The sequence below is a fragment of the Lepus europaeus genome, chromosome X (assembly GCF_033115175.1).
Source record: "Lepus europaeus isolate LE1 chromosome X, mLepTim1.pri, whole genome shotgun sequence".
Taxonomy (NCBI): Eukaryota; Metazoa; Chordata; class Mammalia; order Lagomorpha; family Leporidae; genus Lepus; species Lepus europaeus.
Genome location: NC_084850.1, coordinates 4,682,466 through 4,698,205, shown reverse-complemented (window position 1 = coordinate 4,698,205; position 15,740 = coordinate 4,682,466). Strand labels below are relative to the sequence as shown.

The 15,740-nt window shown below is 48.8% G+C and overlaps 1 protein-coding gene across 1 annotated transcript in view; it reads right to left on the bottom strand.

Moving 5' to 3' along the window:
- IDS (iduronate 2-sulfatase) overlaps positions 1–15,251 on the bottom strand; it is a 54,131-nt gene extending 38,880 nt beyond the window's left edge. Inside the window, exons 1-2 of the mRNA XM_062184207.1 lie at positions 15,170–15,251; positions 14,475–14,562 (exon numbers count right to left, since the gene is read on the bottom strand). The gene's annotated coding sequence lies outside the window, so the exon portion shown is untranslated. The remainder of the gene's footprint in view (positions 1–14,474; positions 14,563–15,169) is intronic.
- Between the last annotated feature and the right edge of the window lie 489 nt (positions 15,252–15,740).

Here is a 15,740-nt window from a genome sequence, read left to right as displayed (position 1 = left end):
TAGATGATGATACAAGTCAGAACATGTTTATGGATGACAGCTTTGGTGGAGGACCTTTGTAAAAGGTACTAATCAGGAAAAGGGCATGAGGAAGTCTTCAGGGGTACTGGAAATGTTCTAATAGCTGATTTGAGTAGTGGTCACACAAGGCGAATACATGCATAAAAATCAAGTTCTGCAAGGCCATCAAAGAAGGAGGTACCTTTCTCTGAAGGGAGGAGAGAACTTCCACTTTGACTATGACCCTGTAGGAATAAGATCGAAGTCAGCGAACTCAAAAGGCTTCCATAGCCTTGGCAACTCATGACTAGAGCCTAGGGAGATTACTGACGCCATAAACAAGAGTGTCAAATTGTTAAGTCAACAACAGGAGTCACTGTGTACTTACTTCTCATGTGGGATCTGTCCTTAATGTGTTGTCCAATGTGAAGTAATGCTATAACCAGTACTGAAACAGTATTTTACACTTTGTGCTTCTGTGTGGGTGCAAACTGATGAAATCTTTACTTAATATATACTAAATCGATCTTCTGTATATAAAGAGAATTGAAAATGAATCTTGATGTGAATGGAAGGGGAGAGGGAGCAAGAGATGGAAGGGGTGCGAGTGGGAGGGAAATTATGGGGGGGGGAAGCCATTGTAATCCATAAACTGTACTTTGGAAATTTATATTTACTAAATAAAAAAAAAGAAAAAAATCAAGTTCTGTACCTAGCAGTATGTTCTTTACTGCATGTAAATTATGCCTCAATAAGGAATGGATGTTATGGCATAGTAGTTATGATGGCACTTGTAATGCCCACATCCCATTTTTGAGTGACTAGGTTTGAGCGCCAGCTCTGCTTCTAATCCAGCTTCCTGCAGATGTGCACCCTGGAAGGCAGCCAATGATAGCTAAAGTACTTGGGTCCCTGCTAGCCATGTGGGAGGGCTGGGTAGACTTCTGGGCTCCTGGCTTAGGTCTGACCTAGCCTTGGCTATCGCGGACATTTGGGGGGTGGAACAGCTGATGAAAGATCTCTCTCCCTCTACAGTGTATGTGTGTGTGTGTGTGTGTGAGAGAGAGAGAGAGAGAGAGAGAGAGAGAGAGACTCTGCCTTTCAAATAGATTTTAAAAAATAAATATAATCTCAAAACAAATAAGTCAAGCAGAATATAGCAAATATGAAAAAAATTAACAATTAGGAGACCAACATCTTACTAAGTTATAACAATGGAATGAAAAACAGAAGGGAGGAATTATTAAAGATATATTAGAAAACAACTACTGAGCTAAGGAGAAACTTGAGTTCAAACTCAAATGGCCTACTGAGTTCCCAGCACATTGAATGGAAACATATACAGGCTTAGGCAGCACTTTGTGAAACTTCCAAACATCAAAAATAAAAATATATCCTAACTCTTCCAGAGATTAAAATAATATGAAACTTCATCTTGGAGCCAGTGCTGTGGTACAGTGGGTTAAACTGCCACCTGCAGCACCCACATCCCACATAAGCACTTGTTCAAGTCTCAGCTGCTCCATTTCCCATCCAGCTCCTCGTTAATGTGCTACCCCATGTGGGAGACCCAGATGAAGCTCTTGGATCTTGGCTTCACTCTGGCCTAGCCTCACTGTTGCAGCCATCTGGGAAGTGAACCAGTGAATGGAAGTGCTCGCTCTCTCACTCTCGCTTGCGTTCTCTCTCTCTCTCTCTCTCTCTCTCTCTCTCTCTCGTGCTCTCTTGCTTTCCCCCTCTGCTTCGGCCTCTGCCTCTCCCTCTCTGTAACTCTGCCTTACAAATAAATAAATCAATCTTAAAAAAAACAAATTTTCATCTTGAAATTCTATATACACATGACTATCAAACAAGGAAACGAATAGAATATGGACTTTCAGATATGTTAGAATGCCATCATCACTACCACCACGAATCAATCAATCCCCTTCTCCCTCATACACATACACACACACACACACACAGGGGCTTCAAACATTCATGGGAAATAGAATTAAAAGTTTGATGCAAAAAAATGAAATGCATGCACAGTTTTTGATAATACACATTTTCTAGGAACTTTTTGAAGTATATCCAAAAAGTTCTCCAGCATGACAACTATGAGTCAGGCCTAGAAAGGGACCTGTCCAGATTTAAACAAAAAGGCTACAGGGGCCAGTGCTGTGGCAGAGTGGGTAAAGCCACCGCCTGCAGTGCCGGCATCCCATATGGGTGCTGGTTCATGTCCCGGCTGCTCCACTTCCTATCCAGCTCTCTGCTCTGGCCTGGGAAAGCAGAAGATGGCATGAGTCCTTGGGTCCCTGCACCTGCGTGGGAGACCTGGAAGAAGCTCCTGGCTCCTGCCTTTGGATCGGCTCAGCTCCAGCCATTGCAGCCATCTGGGGAGTGAACCAGCAGATGGAAGACCTCTCTCTCTCTCTCTCTCTCTCTCTCTCTCTCTCTCTTTCTTTCTCTCTCTGCCTCTCCTACTCTGTGTAACTCTTTCAAGTAAATAAATAAATCTTTTTTTAAAAAAAAAGTAAAAGGCTACAGATTCGAGGAGGAAGATCTCCAGGAAATGCAATCCCCATCAAAATTCTTCATAGACAAGAAAAAACAATTCCAAAAATCATATGGAAACAGAAAAGACCCCAAATAGTCAAAGTATTCTTAAACAATAAAAACAAAGCTAGAAGTGTCACAATACCAGATTCCAAGACTTACTACATGGCTATTATAATCAAAACAGCCTGATGCTGACATAAAAAATAGACACATGGACCAATGGAATAGAATATAAATCTCAGAAATAAACCTATGCATCTACAACCAAATAATCTTTGACAAATAAGCTAAATCATTCCCCGCAGGAAGGACAGTCTCTTCAACAAATGGTGTTGGGAAAATTGGATTTTCACATGCAGGAAATTTGAAAAAAGATCCCTACCTTATACCCTTTACAAAAATCAACTCAAAATGGATCTGAATGTAAGCCATAAAACTACCAAACTACTACAGGAAAACATATGGAAAATCCTGGAAGATATTAGCATAGGGGCCAGTGTTGTGGTGTAGCCAGAAAAGCTACCACATGAGGTCTTGGCATTCCATGTGGGTGCCAGATGGAGTCCCAGCTGCTCCATTTTCCATCCAGCTCCCTGCTAATCTGCCTGGGAAAGCAGCAGAATATGGCCCAAGTGCTTGGGTCCCTGCCCCTCATGTGGGAGATCTGGAAGTAACTCCTGGCTTCTGGCATCAGATTGGCCCAGCTCCTGCCATTGCAGTCATTGGGGGAATGATCAGTGGATGGAAGACTTGTCTCTCTTTCTGCCTCTGCCTCTCTGTAATTCTGCCTTTCAAATAAATAAATAAATATTTTTTAAAAATGGGCAAAGGATTTGAACAGGAAGAAATATAAAACAGACACTCGAAAAAGCGCTCAGGGTCACTAGCCATCAGGGAAATGCAAATAAAATCACAATGAGGTATCACTTCATTCCACTTAGAATGACCATTATCCAGAAATCAAAAAATAACAAATGCTGGTGAGGATGTGGAGAAAAGGTTACCCATATACACAGTAGGTGGGGATGCAATTGGTACTACCACTATGGAAGACATAATGGAGATTCCTCAGAAAACTACAAATGGATTTACCATATGACCCAACTATCCCCCTCCTGGTAATATATCAAAAGGAAGTTGGGGCCTGCATTGTGGTGTACCAGGGAAAGCCACAGCCTGCAATGCTGGCATCATATATGTGAGCCAATTTGTGTCCCAGGTGTTCCACTTCTGATCATCTCCCTGCTAAGGTTCTGGGAAAGCAGCAGAAGGTAGCCCAAGTACTTGTGCCCCTGCCACCCACATGGTAGATCTGGAAGAATTTCCTGGTTAGACTTTGGCTTGGTTGTTGTGGCCATCTGTGGAGTGAACAAGCAGAGGGAGATCTGTCTCTCCCTCTAACTCTTTCAAATAAATCTTTAAAAAAACACAAAGGAAATGAAATCAGCATATCAAAGACAAATCTGCACACCCACATTCATAGGAGCCCAATTCACAACAGCAAAGATATGGAATCAATCTAGATGTCCATCAACTGATGATTGCATAAAGAAGATGTGATACACACACACACGCGCACACACACACCCATGATGGAATATTACTGAGCCATAAAAACAATGAAATCCTGACATTTGTAACAAATTGGATGGACCTAGAAACTACTATGCTAAGTGAAATAAGCCAGTCCCAGAAAAACAAAATCAAGTTTTCTCTTATTTTGGAAGTTAATATAGTGAGTATAAAAAATGTGAGGCTATCATATCATTTGGTATATAGTTATAAATATATCACCTCATTGATACCATGTGCATCACAATATTCCCTTATTTCCCCATGCTATATTATAATGAATCTCTCATTTTGTAATATTAATATTCCATTTACAAGGAAAAATAGTATATGTGTATAATACCTATATATGAAGTACATGTGGTAAAATTAAAAATTGCTAAATTTTAAAACTAAAATATAAATTTATATAAATAAAAAAGACTGAAACCGAGCAATAAACATATTGATTAGGGCAAATTTGAAATGTAATTGAATTATCTGCAGAACTGAAAACTTGGGACTTAATTTTCTCATTAGCATTTCCTTACTCATTATCTATTATTATCACACAGTTCAGGATTTTCTCCTCCTTTGTCCCAGGACATCACCTACATGCTGTAAGGCTCTTAAATTCCATCATGGTATCTGTAGGGAAAAGGCAAGAAAGGGAGGGGAGAAAGAAGGGAAGGGAAGTTAAGAGGATCTGAAAAGGGAAAGGAAGAGGGGAAGGGAAGGGAGGGAATGAATATAAATCTGGTTCTTATTGTTGGCAACATTCCCACAGTATCTCTTCATGTCATGCTTCTCTTTGGAGCACAGGAAAATTCACCTGCTTTTCCATGTCACTTAGTATCATAGGATGCTCCAGACACTTCTGCCACTGAATTGTTTTTTTTTGGTATGAGGAGAGATCTAGACTCCATGTACTTTCCAGGGTACCACCCAGTAAGGGAATACAAGTCTCCTTGGTCTCAGACTTGTACTGCACTGCCAACTTAGACCCTACCTGTAGGGGTTAGGAGAGCAGACATGTTTCACAGATCAGCACTGTGGCACAATGGGTTAAGGTATCGCCTGCAACAGTGGCATCCCACATGAGTACTGGCTAAAGTCCCAGTTGCTCCACCTCTGGTTCAGTACCCTGCTAAAGCACCTGAGAAAGAAGCGAAAGATGGCCTAAGTGCTTGTGCTCCTGCCACCCTTATGGGAGATCCAGCTGGAGTTTCAGGCTCCTGGCTTCAGCCTGGCACAGCAATGACTGTTGAGACCATTTGGAGAGTGAACCAGGAGATGGAAGATCTCCCTGTCTCTTTTTCTGTATCTCTTTCAAATAAATACACCTTAAAAAGATTTCTTTCTCATTCAAGCACCAAGGATCCTTGGATGGACACCCCTTAAGGTCAGGCTCCACTCCTTCCATTCACAGGGCTAGCACCATAATGATAATCTGGGTGAGAAAGAAGAGTGTCCAAGCTTACTCTTAACTAGGCATAATGGCAGGCAGAACCCTGGCCTCTCTGGGCATGTGAAGTGGTATCTTGAGGAGCCAAACATGGTTTGCAACAGCTACCAATTGTGTTCAATACTGAGGTCACTGATTGCACGGGCAGCTGTCTGCAGATGCACCACACAGCTCTGGGACTGTTCTCAAGCTTTCTGGGCAGTGTAGATGGATGGAGCCACACCTGCTACCCAAAGATAGATGCAGAGCAGTTGCAGCCCTATCTGGACTCCCTGGAAGAGCAGAGGAGTGAAAGTGAATTGCATCACAACCAGAATTGGATTCTGTCTTCTTTCCCAAGTAGAGGTAAAGCCCTAGGAAGCCAGAGATGGCAGACACAGGCTGGGCAGCAGCAAGACATCCTTGACATTTGCTGAGCTCCTACCCTGGGTCATACACCATACCAAGTACTTTATGAGATGACTGGCTCATTAATGAAGTGCCATAGTCCCATTTACCTCTGGACATCTTTCATAATCCTCTGAACAATCTTTCCCTCCCTTCCTTTCTACTCCTCCTGTCCCTCTCCTCTCTTTTCCCCTTCCCCTTTTCATCCTCCTCCTCCTCTCATTTCTCTTTTTCTTCTCTTTCAAAGCACAAACTTTTTTTTCATACTATTCATTAACTCAGTTCATCTCTGAGTGGATGGATAACCAGGGCTTGGAGGAGGTAACCTAGTTTCACAGCCAGAAAGCAAAGGACTTCTAAAAGCCTCCACCATGGGTCGCCTAAGCTCTGGTGTCTATCAACACTGTTTTTTTGTTTTGTTTTGTTTTTCAAAATACTCTGTTTAGAGCTTTATTTTTTTTCAGGTGGCAAATATATTTTTATTTTTTATTTCATAAATGTGAATTTACAAAGTGCAACTTTTGTATTGTGGCTTCCCCCCCCCACCTCCCTCCCTCCCGTGGCCCTCCCCTCTCCCTCTCCCATCCCGCCCTTTATCGAGTTTCATTTTCAATTACCTTCATATACTGAAGATCAACCTAGTATATACTAAGCAAAGATTTCAACAGGCTGCATTCACACAACTGCAAAAGGTATAGGGTATTGTTCGACTAGCAGTGTTTTTAAGTTTCATAGTAAAACACATTAAGGACAGAGATCCTACGTGGGGAGCATGTACCCAGTGACTCCTGTTGTATCAACACTGTTTTGTAAGCAATTCATTTCCTCAAAAAAATGTTATATCATAAAGTTAAGCTTAAAAAACAAAGTAAGGCCAGCGACATGGCTCACTAGGCTAATCCTCCACCTGCGGCGCCAGCACCATAGGTTCTAGTCCCAGTTGGGGCGCCAGTTCTGTCCCAGCTGCTCCTCTTCCAGTCCAGCTCTCTGCTGTGGCCCGGGAAAGCAATGGAGGATGGCCCAAGTGCTTGGGCCCTGCACCCGCATGGGAGACCAGGAGGAAGCACCTGGCTCCTGGCTTTGGATCGGCACAGCGTGCTGGCCATAGCAAAAATTTGAGGTATGAACCAATGGAAGGAAGACCTTTCTCTCTCTCTCTAACTCTGCCTGTCAAAAAAATAAAAATTAAAAAATTAAAAAAAAATTTTAAAGTAAAACAGAAATGCCTAATCAGATATTTGGAAGTATTGAACCATGAGAGCAATACAGAATGTCTGTTTTCCATTTGCATTGCATTTATCTAAATAACGGGATATATTCAGGCACCCCTTTTCTCCTAGTTTGCTCTGATCTATGATTTCGGCTTATTCTCCAAGGTACATTTGCACAATGCACTTCACAGAAGGGAGTGGGTGGCTATCTGGGAATAATGGGGGGCCCTCACATGAGGGTGTTGCCATGGAAGCTTGGATGAAGGCAAGGGGCTTCTGGTACCACAGGCCTGCCGGTCATAAAGCAGTGCTTATACCATAGCCCTGGGGGCCTTAGTCATTGAACACCTGCACTTGCAGGCTCTGCCAAGCAGATTACTTCTCTTTAGGGGAGCCCACAGCAGGAATACTAGGGAAATACCCATTCTCTCTTTCCAAAAAGGCAGGAGTGTCACTTCTGGAGGAAAAGACAGAGGATAAGACAGAATAGGAAAGACTGCTAGGGCTTTGATCCTCAACTTTTGGTGATGTTCCTGAAACACCTACTGTCATTGGTGTCATTGGTGCTAGAGACATACCTCAAGTGTGGATGTCTCAAAAGAATGAACAGCTAAAGACAGCCTGAAATATGACACTTTCTGGGGGAGGGGGACAGAAGTGGAAGAGATCTTTGAAGCCCCAACAGATCACCATGTACCTCATCAGACCAGTGTCCTTAAGAAGTCACTACTTTGTGTCAAAATATGCAGCAAGAATAATCTTGCTGCTGGGCAAAGAAAATCAAACCCCTTCCCTATGACATGAAACTCATTACTGAAAGGGTTGACATGTTTTGCCAAAAATTTCAATGCTGACTTTACCCAGACATGAGTTATCTATGTACTCCACACTCACATCTGCTTTTATTTGAATAAATACAGTATTTAAGCAGCAGCAATCACCCCTTGTGGAACCAGGATGACATATTTTTGTGAAACTATTAAAACATCTATCAGGATTTGGCATTGTGACACAGCAGGTTAAACCACTGCTTGTGATTCTAGCATCCCATATGGAGTTCTGGTTTCAGTCCCAGCTGCTGTGATTCCAATCCAGCTGCCTGCTAAATGTACCAGGAAAGGTAATGGAAGATGGCCCCTGACACCCACCTGGGAGATTTGGATAGAGTTCCTTGCTCCTGGCTTCAGCCTGGCCTACTCCTAGTTGTTGAGGCCATTTGGGAGTGACCTAGTAGATGGAAGACCTCTTCCTCTTTCTCCTTCTACTTTCCAAATAGGTAAATAAATCTGACTTTTTAAAAGCCTATCAATGTGAAAAACTTCTCTAAAAGTCTCTAAGAAACCAATAGAACCCTCAGAGGAGGAAGGCATATCAGAGAAAACTTGGTAAAATGTACATGTATTCATATGTAAAACCCTGTATTCAAAGCCCTCAAAGCCTACATATGGGATTTTACTCCATTGAATCCTACATAAGAACAAAGCCTTGAAGCTCAGAATCCTAGCTCTAAGCTTTTACCCCAGAACAGAAACCCTCAGCCTGCTCTCATTTGGCTGCCTAGCCCTCACCTTTCTCACTGATGGGGGAAGTCTAATGAACCTAAGTACTGCAATCAGATTTCAATCCTAGCTCTCCTGTGTGACCCTGGATCCCTGATAAAATTTATCTGGGCATCATCAGGAAAATTGTTGACTCCTACAGTCTGCTGGCCTAGGGACCCACCCCAGCCTCTAGTAGGCACTCAACAAACAAAGGCTTTGGGTATCAGCTTCTGCCTGCCTGGCCAACTAGCCTGTGAAGTTGCAGAGTCTGTCCTTTCCAGTCTACTCTAGGTTCAGCACAGCTGGGCACAGCTGCAGCAGTTGCTGACTCTCCTGAGCCCCACACCATGACTTTCTGAACTTCGGAGATACCACCTGGGAAAGCGCAGTATTTTCAGTTATGCCGCTGCAGCCTGTGACATAGGTCTTCAGCCTATGTTCCGTGATGCCTACCCAGCTCTTTGGGACCTAGATTGGTCCTAGGGTAGCATGGGACATCATCTGGAGGGTCCTTTCCATGGCCACTATGATCAAGGCAATTCTGGTTTGCTATTTGCAGCATAACTTGTTTTCTATATTAACAGCCATCTGCTTAAACAATCAGTTCCTAGGGGCTGGTGGTGTGGTATAGCATGTTAAGCTGCCACCTGCAATGCCAGCACCCCATAATGACATCAGTTCAAGTGCCAATTACTCCACTTCTGACCCAGCTCCCTGCTAATGCGCCTGGGAAAGCAGCAGAGGACAGTCCAAGTGCTTGGGCCCCTGCACCCATGTGGGAGACACACAAGCTTCCAGCTCCTGGCTTTAGCTTGGCATAACCCCAGCCATTGTGGATATCTGGGGACTGAACCAGTGGATGCAAGCTCTCTCCCTCCCTCCCTCTCTGTAACTCTGTCAAATAAATAAGTATTTTTAAAGAATTGTTTAAAAAAAGAATCACCTCTCAGAAGGATGCAATAGCAGGATGGAAGCAGGGTGGCATTAGCACTTGTTCCACCATCACCAGCCCATGGTGAGGCCCAAAGTCAGATAGAAAGTGCAATGACACTTTGTTGCTGCTTTTTCTGATAACATCCTTGTGTACAAAATTCATCCCACAGGACAGCAGGGACATTTAGAACATTCTGCAGCACAGCACCCTTTCAGTTTGTCTCCTCCAGTTGTGTCTCTCATTCATCACTTGTGAAGAGCTTGTCAAGAGTGACTGGGTGAGCAGATGCTGCCAAGCTTCCTGTGTCATCGCTATATCCTCAAATTAGAGACTCTCAAATCACACAATGCCACAGAAGTGTGAGGGTGGGCCCAGGCTTTCTGTGACTGTACTGGGAGATCACACAGGGTGTAGTACATGCTGGCACGAGACTTCACAGTCAGATTTCAGTGGTTTAATACACGCACAACTACCAGAGGTCTTCTTAATTGCAGCTCTATGTTCATCCCATTTCCTCAAGGGAAAACTGTGGATGGTGCCAAATAACATTTCACAGACCTGCTGGAATTTGATTGGGTGAGATATACAACTATGTGGGTTGACCTGGTTTAGGGTCTGAGTCCTGCTTGTCCTTTCTGCAGGTCTTCAGCAACAGCCACTATTCTCCAGCATCCCAGATGAGGATTTCACATAGGGCAAAAGTGGACATTCAGGTGGGGGCCTGGAGGGATCTGGTCCCAACACCCTTCTCCCGGCCAGCGCCGCGGCTCAATAGGCTAATCCTCCGCCTAGCGGCACCGGCACACCAGGTTCTAGTCTCAGTTGGAGCACCGGATTCTGTCCCGATTGCCCCTCTCCCAGGCCAGCTCTTTGCTGTGGCCAGGGAGTGCAGTGGAGGATGGCCCAAGTACTTGGGTCCTGCACCTCATGGGAGACCAGGAGAAGCACCTGGCTCCTGCCATCGGATCAGCGCGGTGCGCCGGCCGCAGCGCACCGGCCGCAGCGGCCATTGGAGGGTGAACCAACGGCAAAGGAAGACTTTTCTCTCTGTCTCACTCTCTCACTATCCACTCTGCCTGTCAAAAAAAAAAAAAAACCACCCTTCTCCCATGCCCTCTCCACAATAATCCTCAGACCTCAGAGACCTAATACCATCTTTCCGAACACCACTGTTCAGTCAGGAACAAGAATCGGAAACCTCACTGCAAGCCAGAACGAGTGACCTCCAGGTGAGTCTCAAGGCAAAGAGCCATAGTTCAGTGGGACAAGTGTTACTTGGTGGAGGCTGCTCCTGAGCCACACACACCTGCATCTTCTCATCTGGTGCCCCCAAGGCATGCACACTCCCAGCCCGAGACAGGCACATAAGGGTTTGTCAAGCCACTGGCCAGACAAATGGGCCATCAGTGAGGTTTTTCTTGGGAAGAGGACCCACAGCCTACCTTTCCAAATGCTCACCGTGAACCCAGGGGAGGTGTGGCCCAGACTCCCGTGGAGTCTGACCCAACCCAGTTTCCTGGCCTCCTCTCCCGTGATCTCGTATCACTAAGGGCTCTGCTCTGGCCAGGAACTTTCTCTCAGATCTCAGAATCATTCTAACCCTCCCAGGCTGCCCACCCCCGCCGCCCCCCACCCATTTCCCACCAAACACAAGCCCTTTGACCACAACACAGCTGGAAGGCCCCTCCTATGTGAAGCCTTCCCCAACCCCACACACAGCTAGCAGTCTCCTCTTCACACTGACTCACCTCCTCCTGCTCCATGGTCCAGAGGCCTGCCCAGAAGGTGCTCCCCAGCAGCCCCCCGAGTACCAGAGCAGGGAGCGTGCGCCTCTGAGGGGCTCTTGCAGCAGTGGTGTCTGCCAACTTCCATCCGCTTTGCTTTGTGCCACCTTAGTACTCAGATCTGCCCTCTCCCATCAGGCGCTGCCTACACTACTGCTGACAGATGACGAGCTGCCCTGATAGCAAGTGCCCTGGAAGCACATCCCTTCACAACCCAGGCAGCCGGCTGCAGGGCTGAACACAGTTCTGCCTCTGCAAGGGCAGCCGCTGGGTCCCTCCCCGTGCTGCTCAGCACACGTCCCCCCCCGGGGCCTCCGTTCTGGACGTTACTTCATCTAGTGAGCCAGCGTGGGCTGCGTGGCCTATCGTGTGCCAGGCACTAAGAGGACCTGTGGCTCTGTGCCCCAGGCAGGCCCCTCTAGTGGACAATCCTTGCTCCACATCTCCCTGTTGGGCCAGTCGAGAATGCCAGGGCAGGTCCAACCTGCTTCCCAAGCCTGCTTCCTTCCTGTCCCTCTCGTGATAGTCCCAGCAAGCCTTGGGGTCCGCTCATGTCCTCTCCCACTCTGCCTCCTGAAGGGCCCAGTCTGGGACAGCTGGCTGCAGAGGGTCCAGGAAAGCCGGTGGAAAGATGGGCGTTGGTACAGGATCCTCCGACTGCACCTGCTCATCTGGTAATGTGGAGCCCACCCCAGGGGAAAGGGGGTGTATACACAGCCCCAGGCACGAGGCGGCAGCCACGCCTTCGGTGCTGGAACAATTTGCTGGCATGGCCAGTTTGTGAAGGGGAAGCTCCTGGTGACAGAGGAAGGGTCATCCCAGAGAAGCTACGAGAGCAGCACGCACCTGCAGCAGCCAGCAGTGTCACGGTGTCTCTGCAGGATGAGACTCGGGGGTACCTGATGAGGTACAACATGAAGGACAGGAGGCTACCCGCTGGGCAACAGATCTTAGTGGGCTGCAGGGCCCCTAATGCTGGGAGGGGGCACTCTCCATGTAGGCATGGGACCTGGAAGCCTGGAAACGGCCGTGGTCCTCGCTGAGTGATCCTAAAAGGCTTCCATGGCCATGGCAGATGGTAACGGAAGGGCTTCGAAGCCTGAGAGAAGTGGGCCTGTGGGGGACTGGACAGGGAAGAGCAGGCAAAACCACCCCTGGAGAATTCTGTTCCGGAGAGCTCCAAGGCCATCAACAGGCATGGACTGGAGAGAGGGCACTGGCACCATGGGGCAGCTTGGGGCCTGGGGGAGGAGGGGCTCCTCTGCCCATCGGGGCTGACCTCAGGAGAGCCTGTCACAGGATTTGGTCACTGAGAACAAGGCCTGTGAAAGGGCCACTGCTGCTCCTGCCTGCCCTCTCCTCCCTCCTGCTCCTGCTCTTTCCTCTCTCTTCCACAGGCCAGGTCCAATCACAGGAGAGCCTTTCACAGAGCGAGGCTCACCGAGAACAGGGCCTGATGGGTTGTCCCCTCCACCTCCCTGGCAGCAGGAGCAGCAGCAGAGCTCAGGGGTTAGCACTAAGCAGGACCAAGCGGCCAGAAGCAGGGGGCTAGGATGATCACATGGCCGAGAATGCCCCCGAGAGTGATGGGGGCAGGGCCTTCAGTGAATGTGTAGCCCACACAGATACAGCTCAAAACGGACAAAGAGAGCAAGGGTGAGTGCGCAGCAGGCTAAGGGCAGGCACCACAACCAACAAGTCAGGATCCACGGCCCAGTGTCTGTCACCGTGCCAGTTTCTAGAGCTAGAGCACGGTGACCAGAGTGGTGGCTGGGGCCCCAGGTGGAAGGATGCCACAGCACCTCGGCAAGCAGGAGATGGAAGGATCCCCCAACCTTTCACAAAGGGACCTACGGCCTTAGTCCTGGGTGACTAAGCACTGGGGAAACGAGAATACCCAGACAGTCCGAGGGCTGCCGGACGGTGCCTAGCTTGCAGTGATACCAGAGGCCAATCAACCCCACCGGAAGGGTGGCTTCAGGTAGACGCCCCACACTCACACTGCAGGACAAAAAATACCCCTGGGTTCAAAGTACGAGGATTTGTGTGTGGGGCTCAAGTGGAGAGGCTGGAATCCACTAGACTCCACAGTGAGCTGCAGAGCCAGGAGATAGTGGATTAATTTTCCGAGGAAACTTTCGGGATACTTACGGTATACCCAAAGGACTGGCACTTACCATCACAGTAACACAGCACGAGCTTGAAAGGACAGTCAGAAAGGCATGGGCAAAGAACTGGGGAACACACACCAAACGACAAGCATGCAGGCCTCTGGGAAATGGCCTTCAGACAGCTCTCTGTGCCTGATCCCCATACACTTTTCCATCCTTTGCACGGTTGCCTCAGTGCAGGTGTGGGCATCGCAGTCAGCCGAACGGGCCTTCTCACAGAGCACGGGACCAGGACAACTCAGGCCTCGTAACCAGGGGCACAGGCTGGCAACCTGTCCTCTAGCCCCCTGAGCTCAACCAGGTGAACAGAAAAAGCCGCACCACGTGCTCATGTGGCCGCGGCCCAGGGCTCGGAACCCTCCCTCCAGCTTTACAGGGCCTGGCACGTGGGTCACAAAGGCTGAAGTACCTGGGAGGAAGTACGGGAGGAAGGAAGAAAATGCAAGCCGACCGAAGAGCTCGGAGCCACGGAAACGTGGACCGGAACGTGTTCTGGCCCCAGCCTGAAAGCGGCACTGAGCTACTGGCCCACAAGGTGAATGCAAGTGGGAGCAGGGCAGGCGCCAGAAGCTCACAGGAACTCAGAAGGTTCGGGCCCCACCCCTCGCAGTCTGTGTGCCAGCCACCACACCTACCCCATGGAGCCCAAGTGGCCCACCTGGGTCCACAGTTAATGGGGGGGCAGCTCCTTCCCATCCACTCGAGTGGTGCTGAGACCGAAGTGGAAGTCACTGCAATTCTCAGGGTGGTGCCACATGCCGTGGGCCGTGTCCAGAGGGCCGCACCACACCCGAGCTGCCCAGGAGAGAGGGAAGGAGGGGGTCTGGGCGACTGGCTGGATTCCCGATCTGGGGACAAAAGGGGAGTGGCAGGGCAGAAGACCAACCTGCTGTCTTCACACAGCTGCACGGGCATCCCAGCTTCCTGTGTGTCACAAGAGACTGTATGAGTCCAGGCACCGAATGAAGGCTAAACTGTGAACGACGAATGAAGGAAGAGAGTCAGGAAGGGCCCCCTAGCTAAAGGGCAGAGTGCTGGACACGTGACCCCCAAGCAACACTCCTTCCAGGTGCAAGGAGTCTGTGGCTGCCAGCCGCCGGCCGGCCGGCCGGCCGGCCAGCCAGGGGGCAGGGGATGGGTTTCACAGCCTGCAGAGGGAGCAACAGTGGGGCATTCCAGGACCTTCAGGGTTACTTACAATTCAGAGCACCTGTGTGGACATTACATCCAAAGCAGCCCTGCAAAGAGAGGATGAAAGGAGTGCCCCGGGGGAGGGGGGAAGGGGAAGGAGAGGGGAGGGGGAAAGAAGGGCTGGAGAGAAGGAGGGATCTGAAAGGCAATATAACCAAGGCTGTGGACATGCACGGCCGGCAATCGGGGTTGGAGACCTCTCAGGACCCTTGCAGCCCTGAGGCCTACCTTCCAGGAAGAAGGTACCCTGTGGCCCTCCCCTCCCCTGCAGCATTCTTGTTGCTCAAGCTTCCCTCCAGAAGAGCAGGTGCCTCTCCCTAGAAGAGAGAGCGCAGTGTTTTGTTGATTCCCCATCTACCAAGCAGCTACCATGGTCCCAGGCACACTTACGGAAAAGAGCCAGGACCGGCTTTGCCTGCGAGGCACAGTGGCAGGAACAGGCCCTTCAGAGCAATTACAGGCCTGGCTTCCAAGAGCCTAAAGGAGGGAGGGAGGCAGGGAGGAACAAGAGTCAAAACGCTAGCAGAACTCAGAGGGAAAAACACCTAATGCTTGGGGTTGAACCAAGGTGACTTTAAAGTTGTGTCTGGAAGCAGAACTGGGATTGCCAGCACAAGAGGCGGCAGAACCAAGCAAGGAGTCCCGGTGGAGCCAGCTGGGCCAGGACCAGCAGCCACACAGCATGGCGTGAGCCCCACAAGCCTTAGGCCCTAAGGGTGCAAAGGCCTGGGGCCCACTCCCTGGGGTGCCTGGACTGAAACAGAAGGCTTGGCTGAGTTTCAGTAGGGGACTGATGGGGGACAGATTTGTGACTCAGAAGCGAAACTGACGGAGTGTGGAGGGCTGACTGGAGGCAGGGAGGACACAGGGCCCCCAGGCCAGTCGGGTGTCAGGTCGAACAGCACAGGTAGGGACACTCAGGCCTGAACTCAGGGAGCAGCAGCAGGTGCAGCATTCTCCC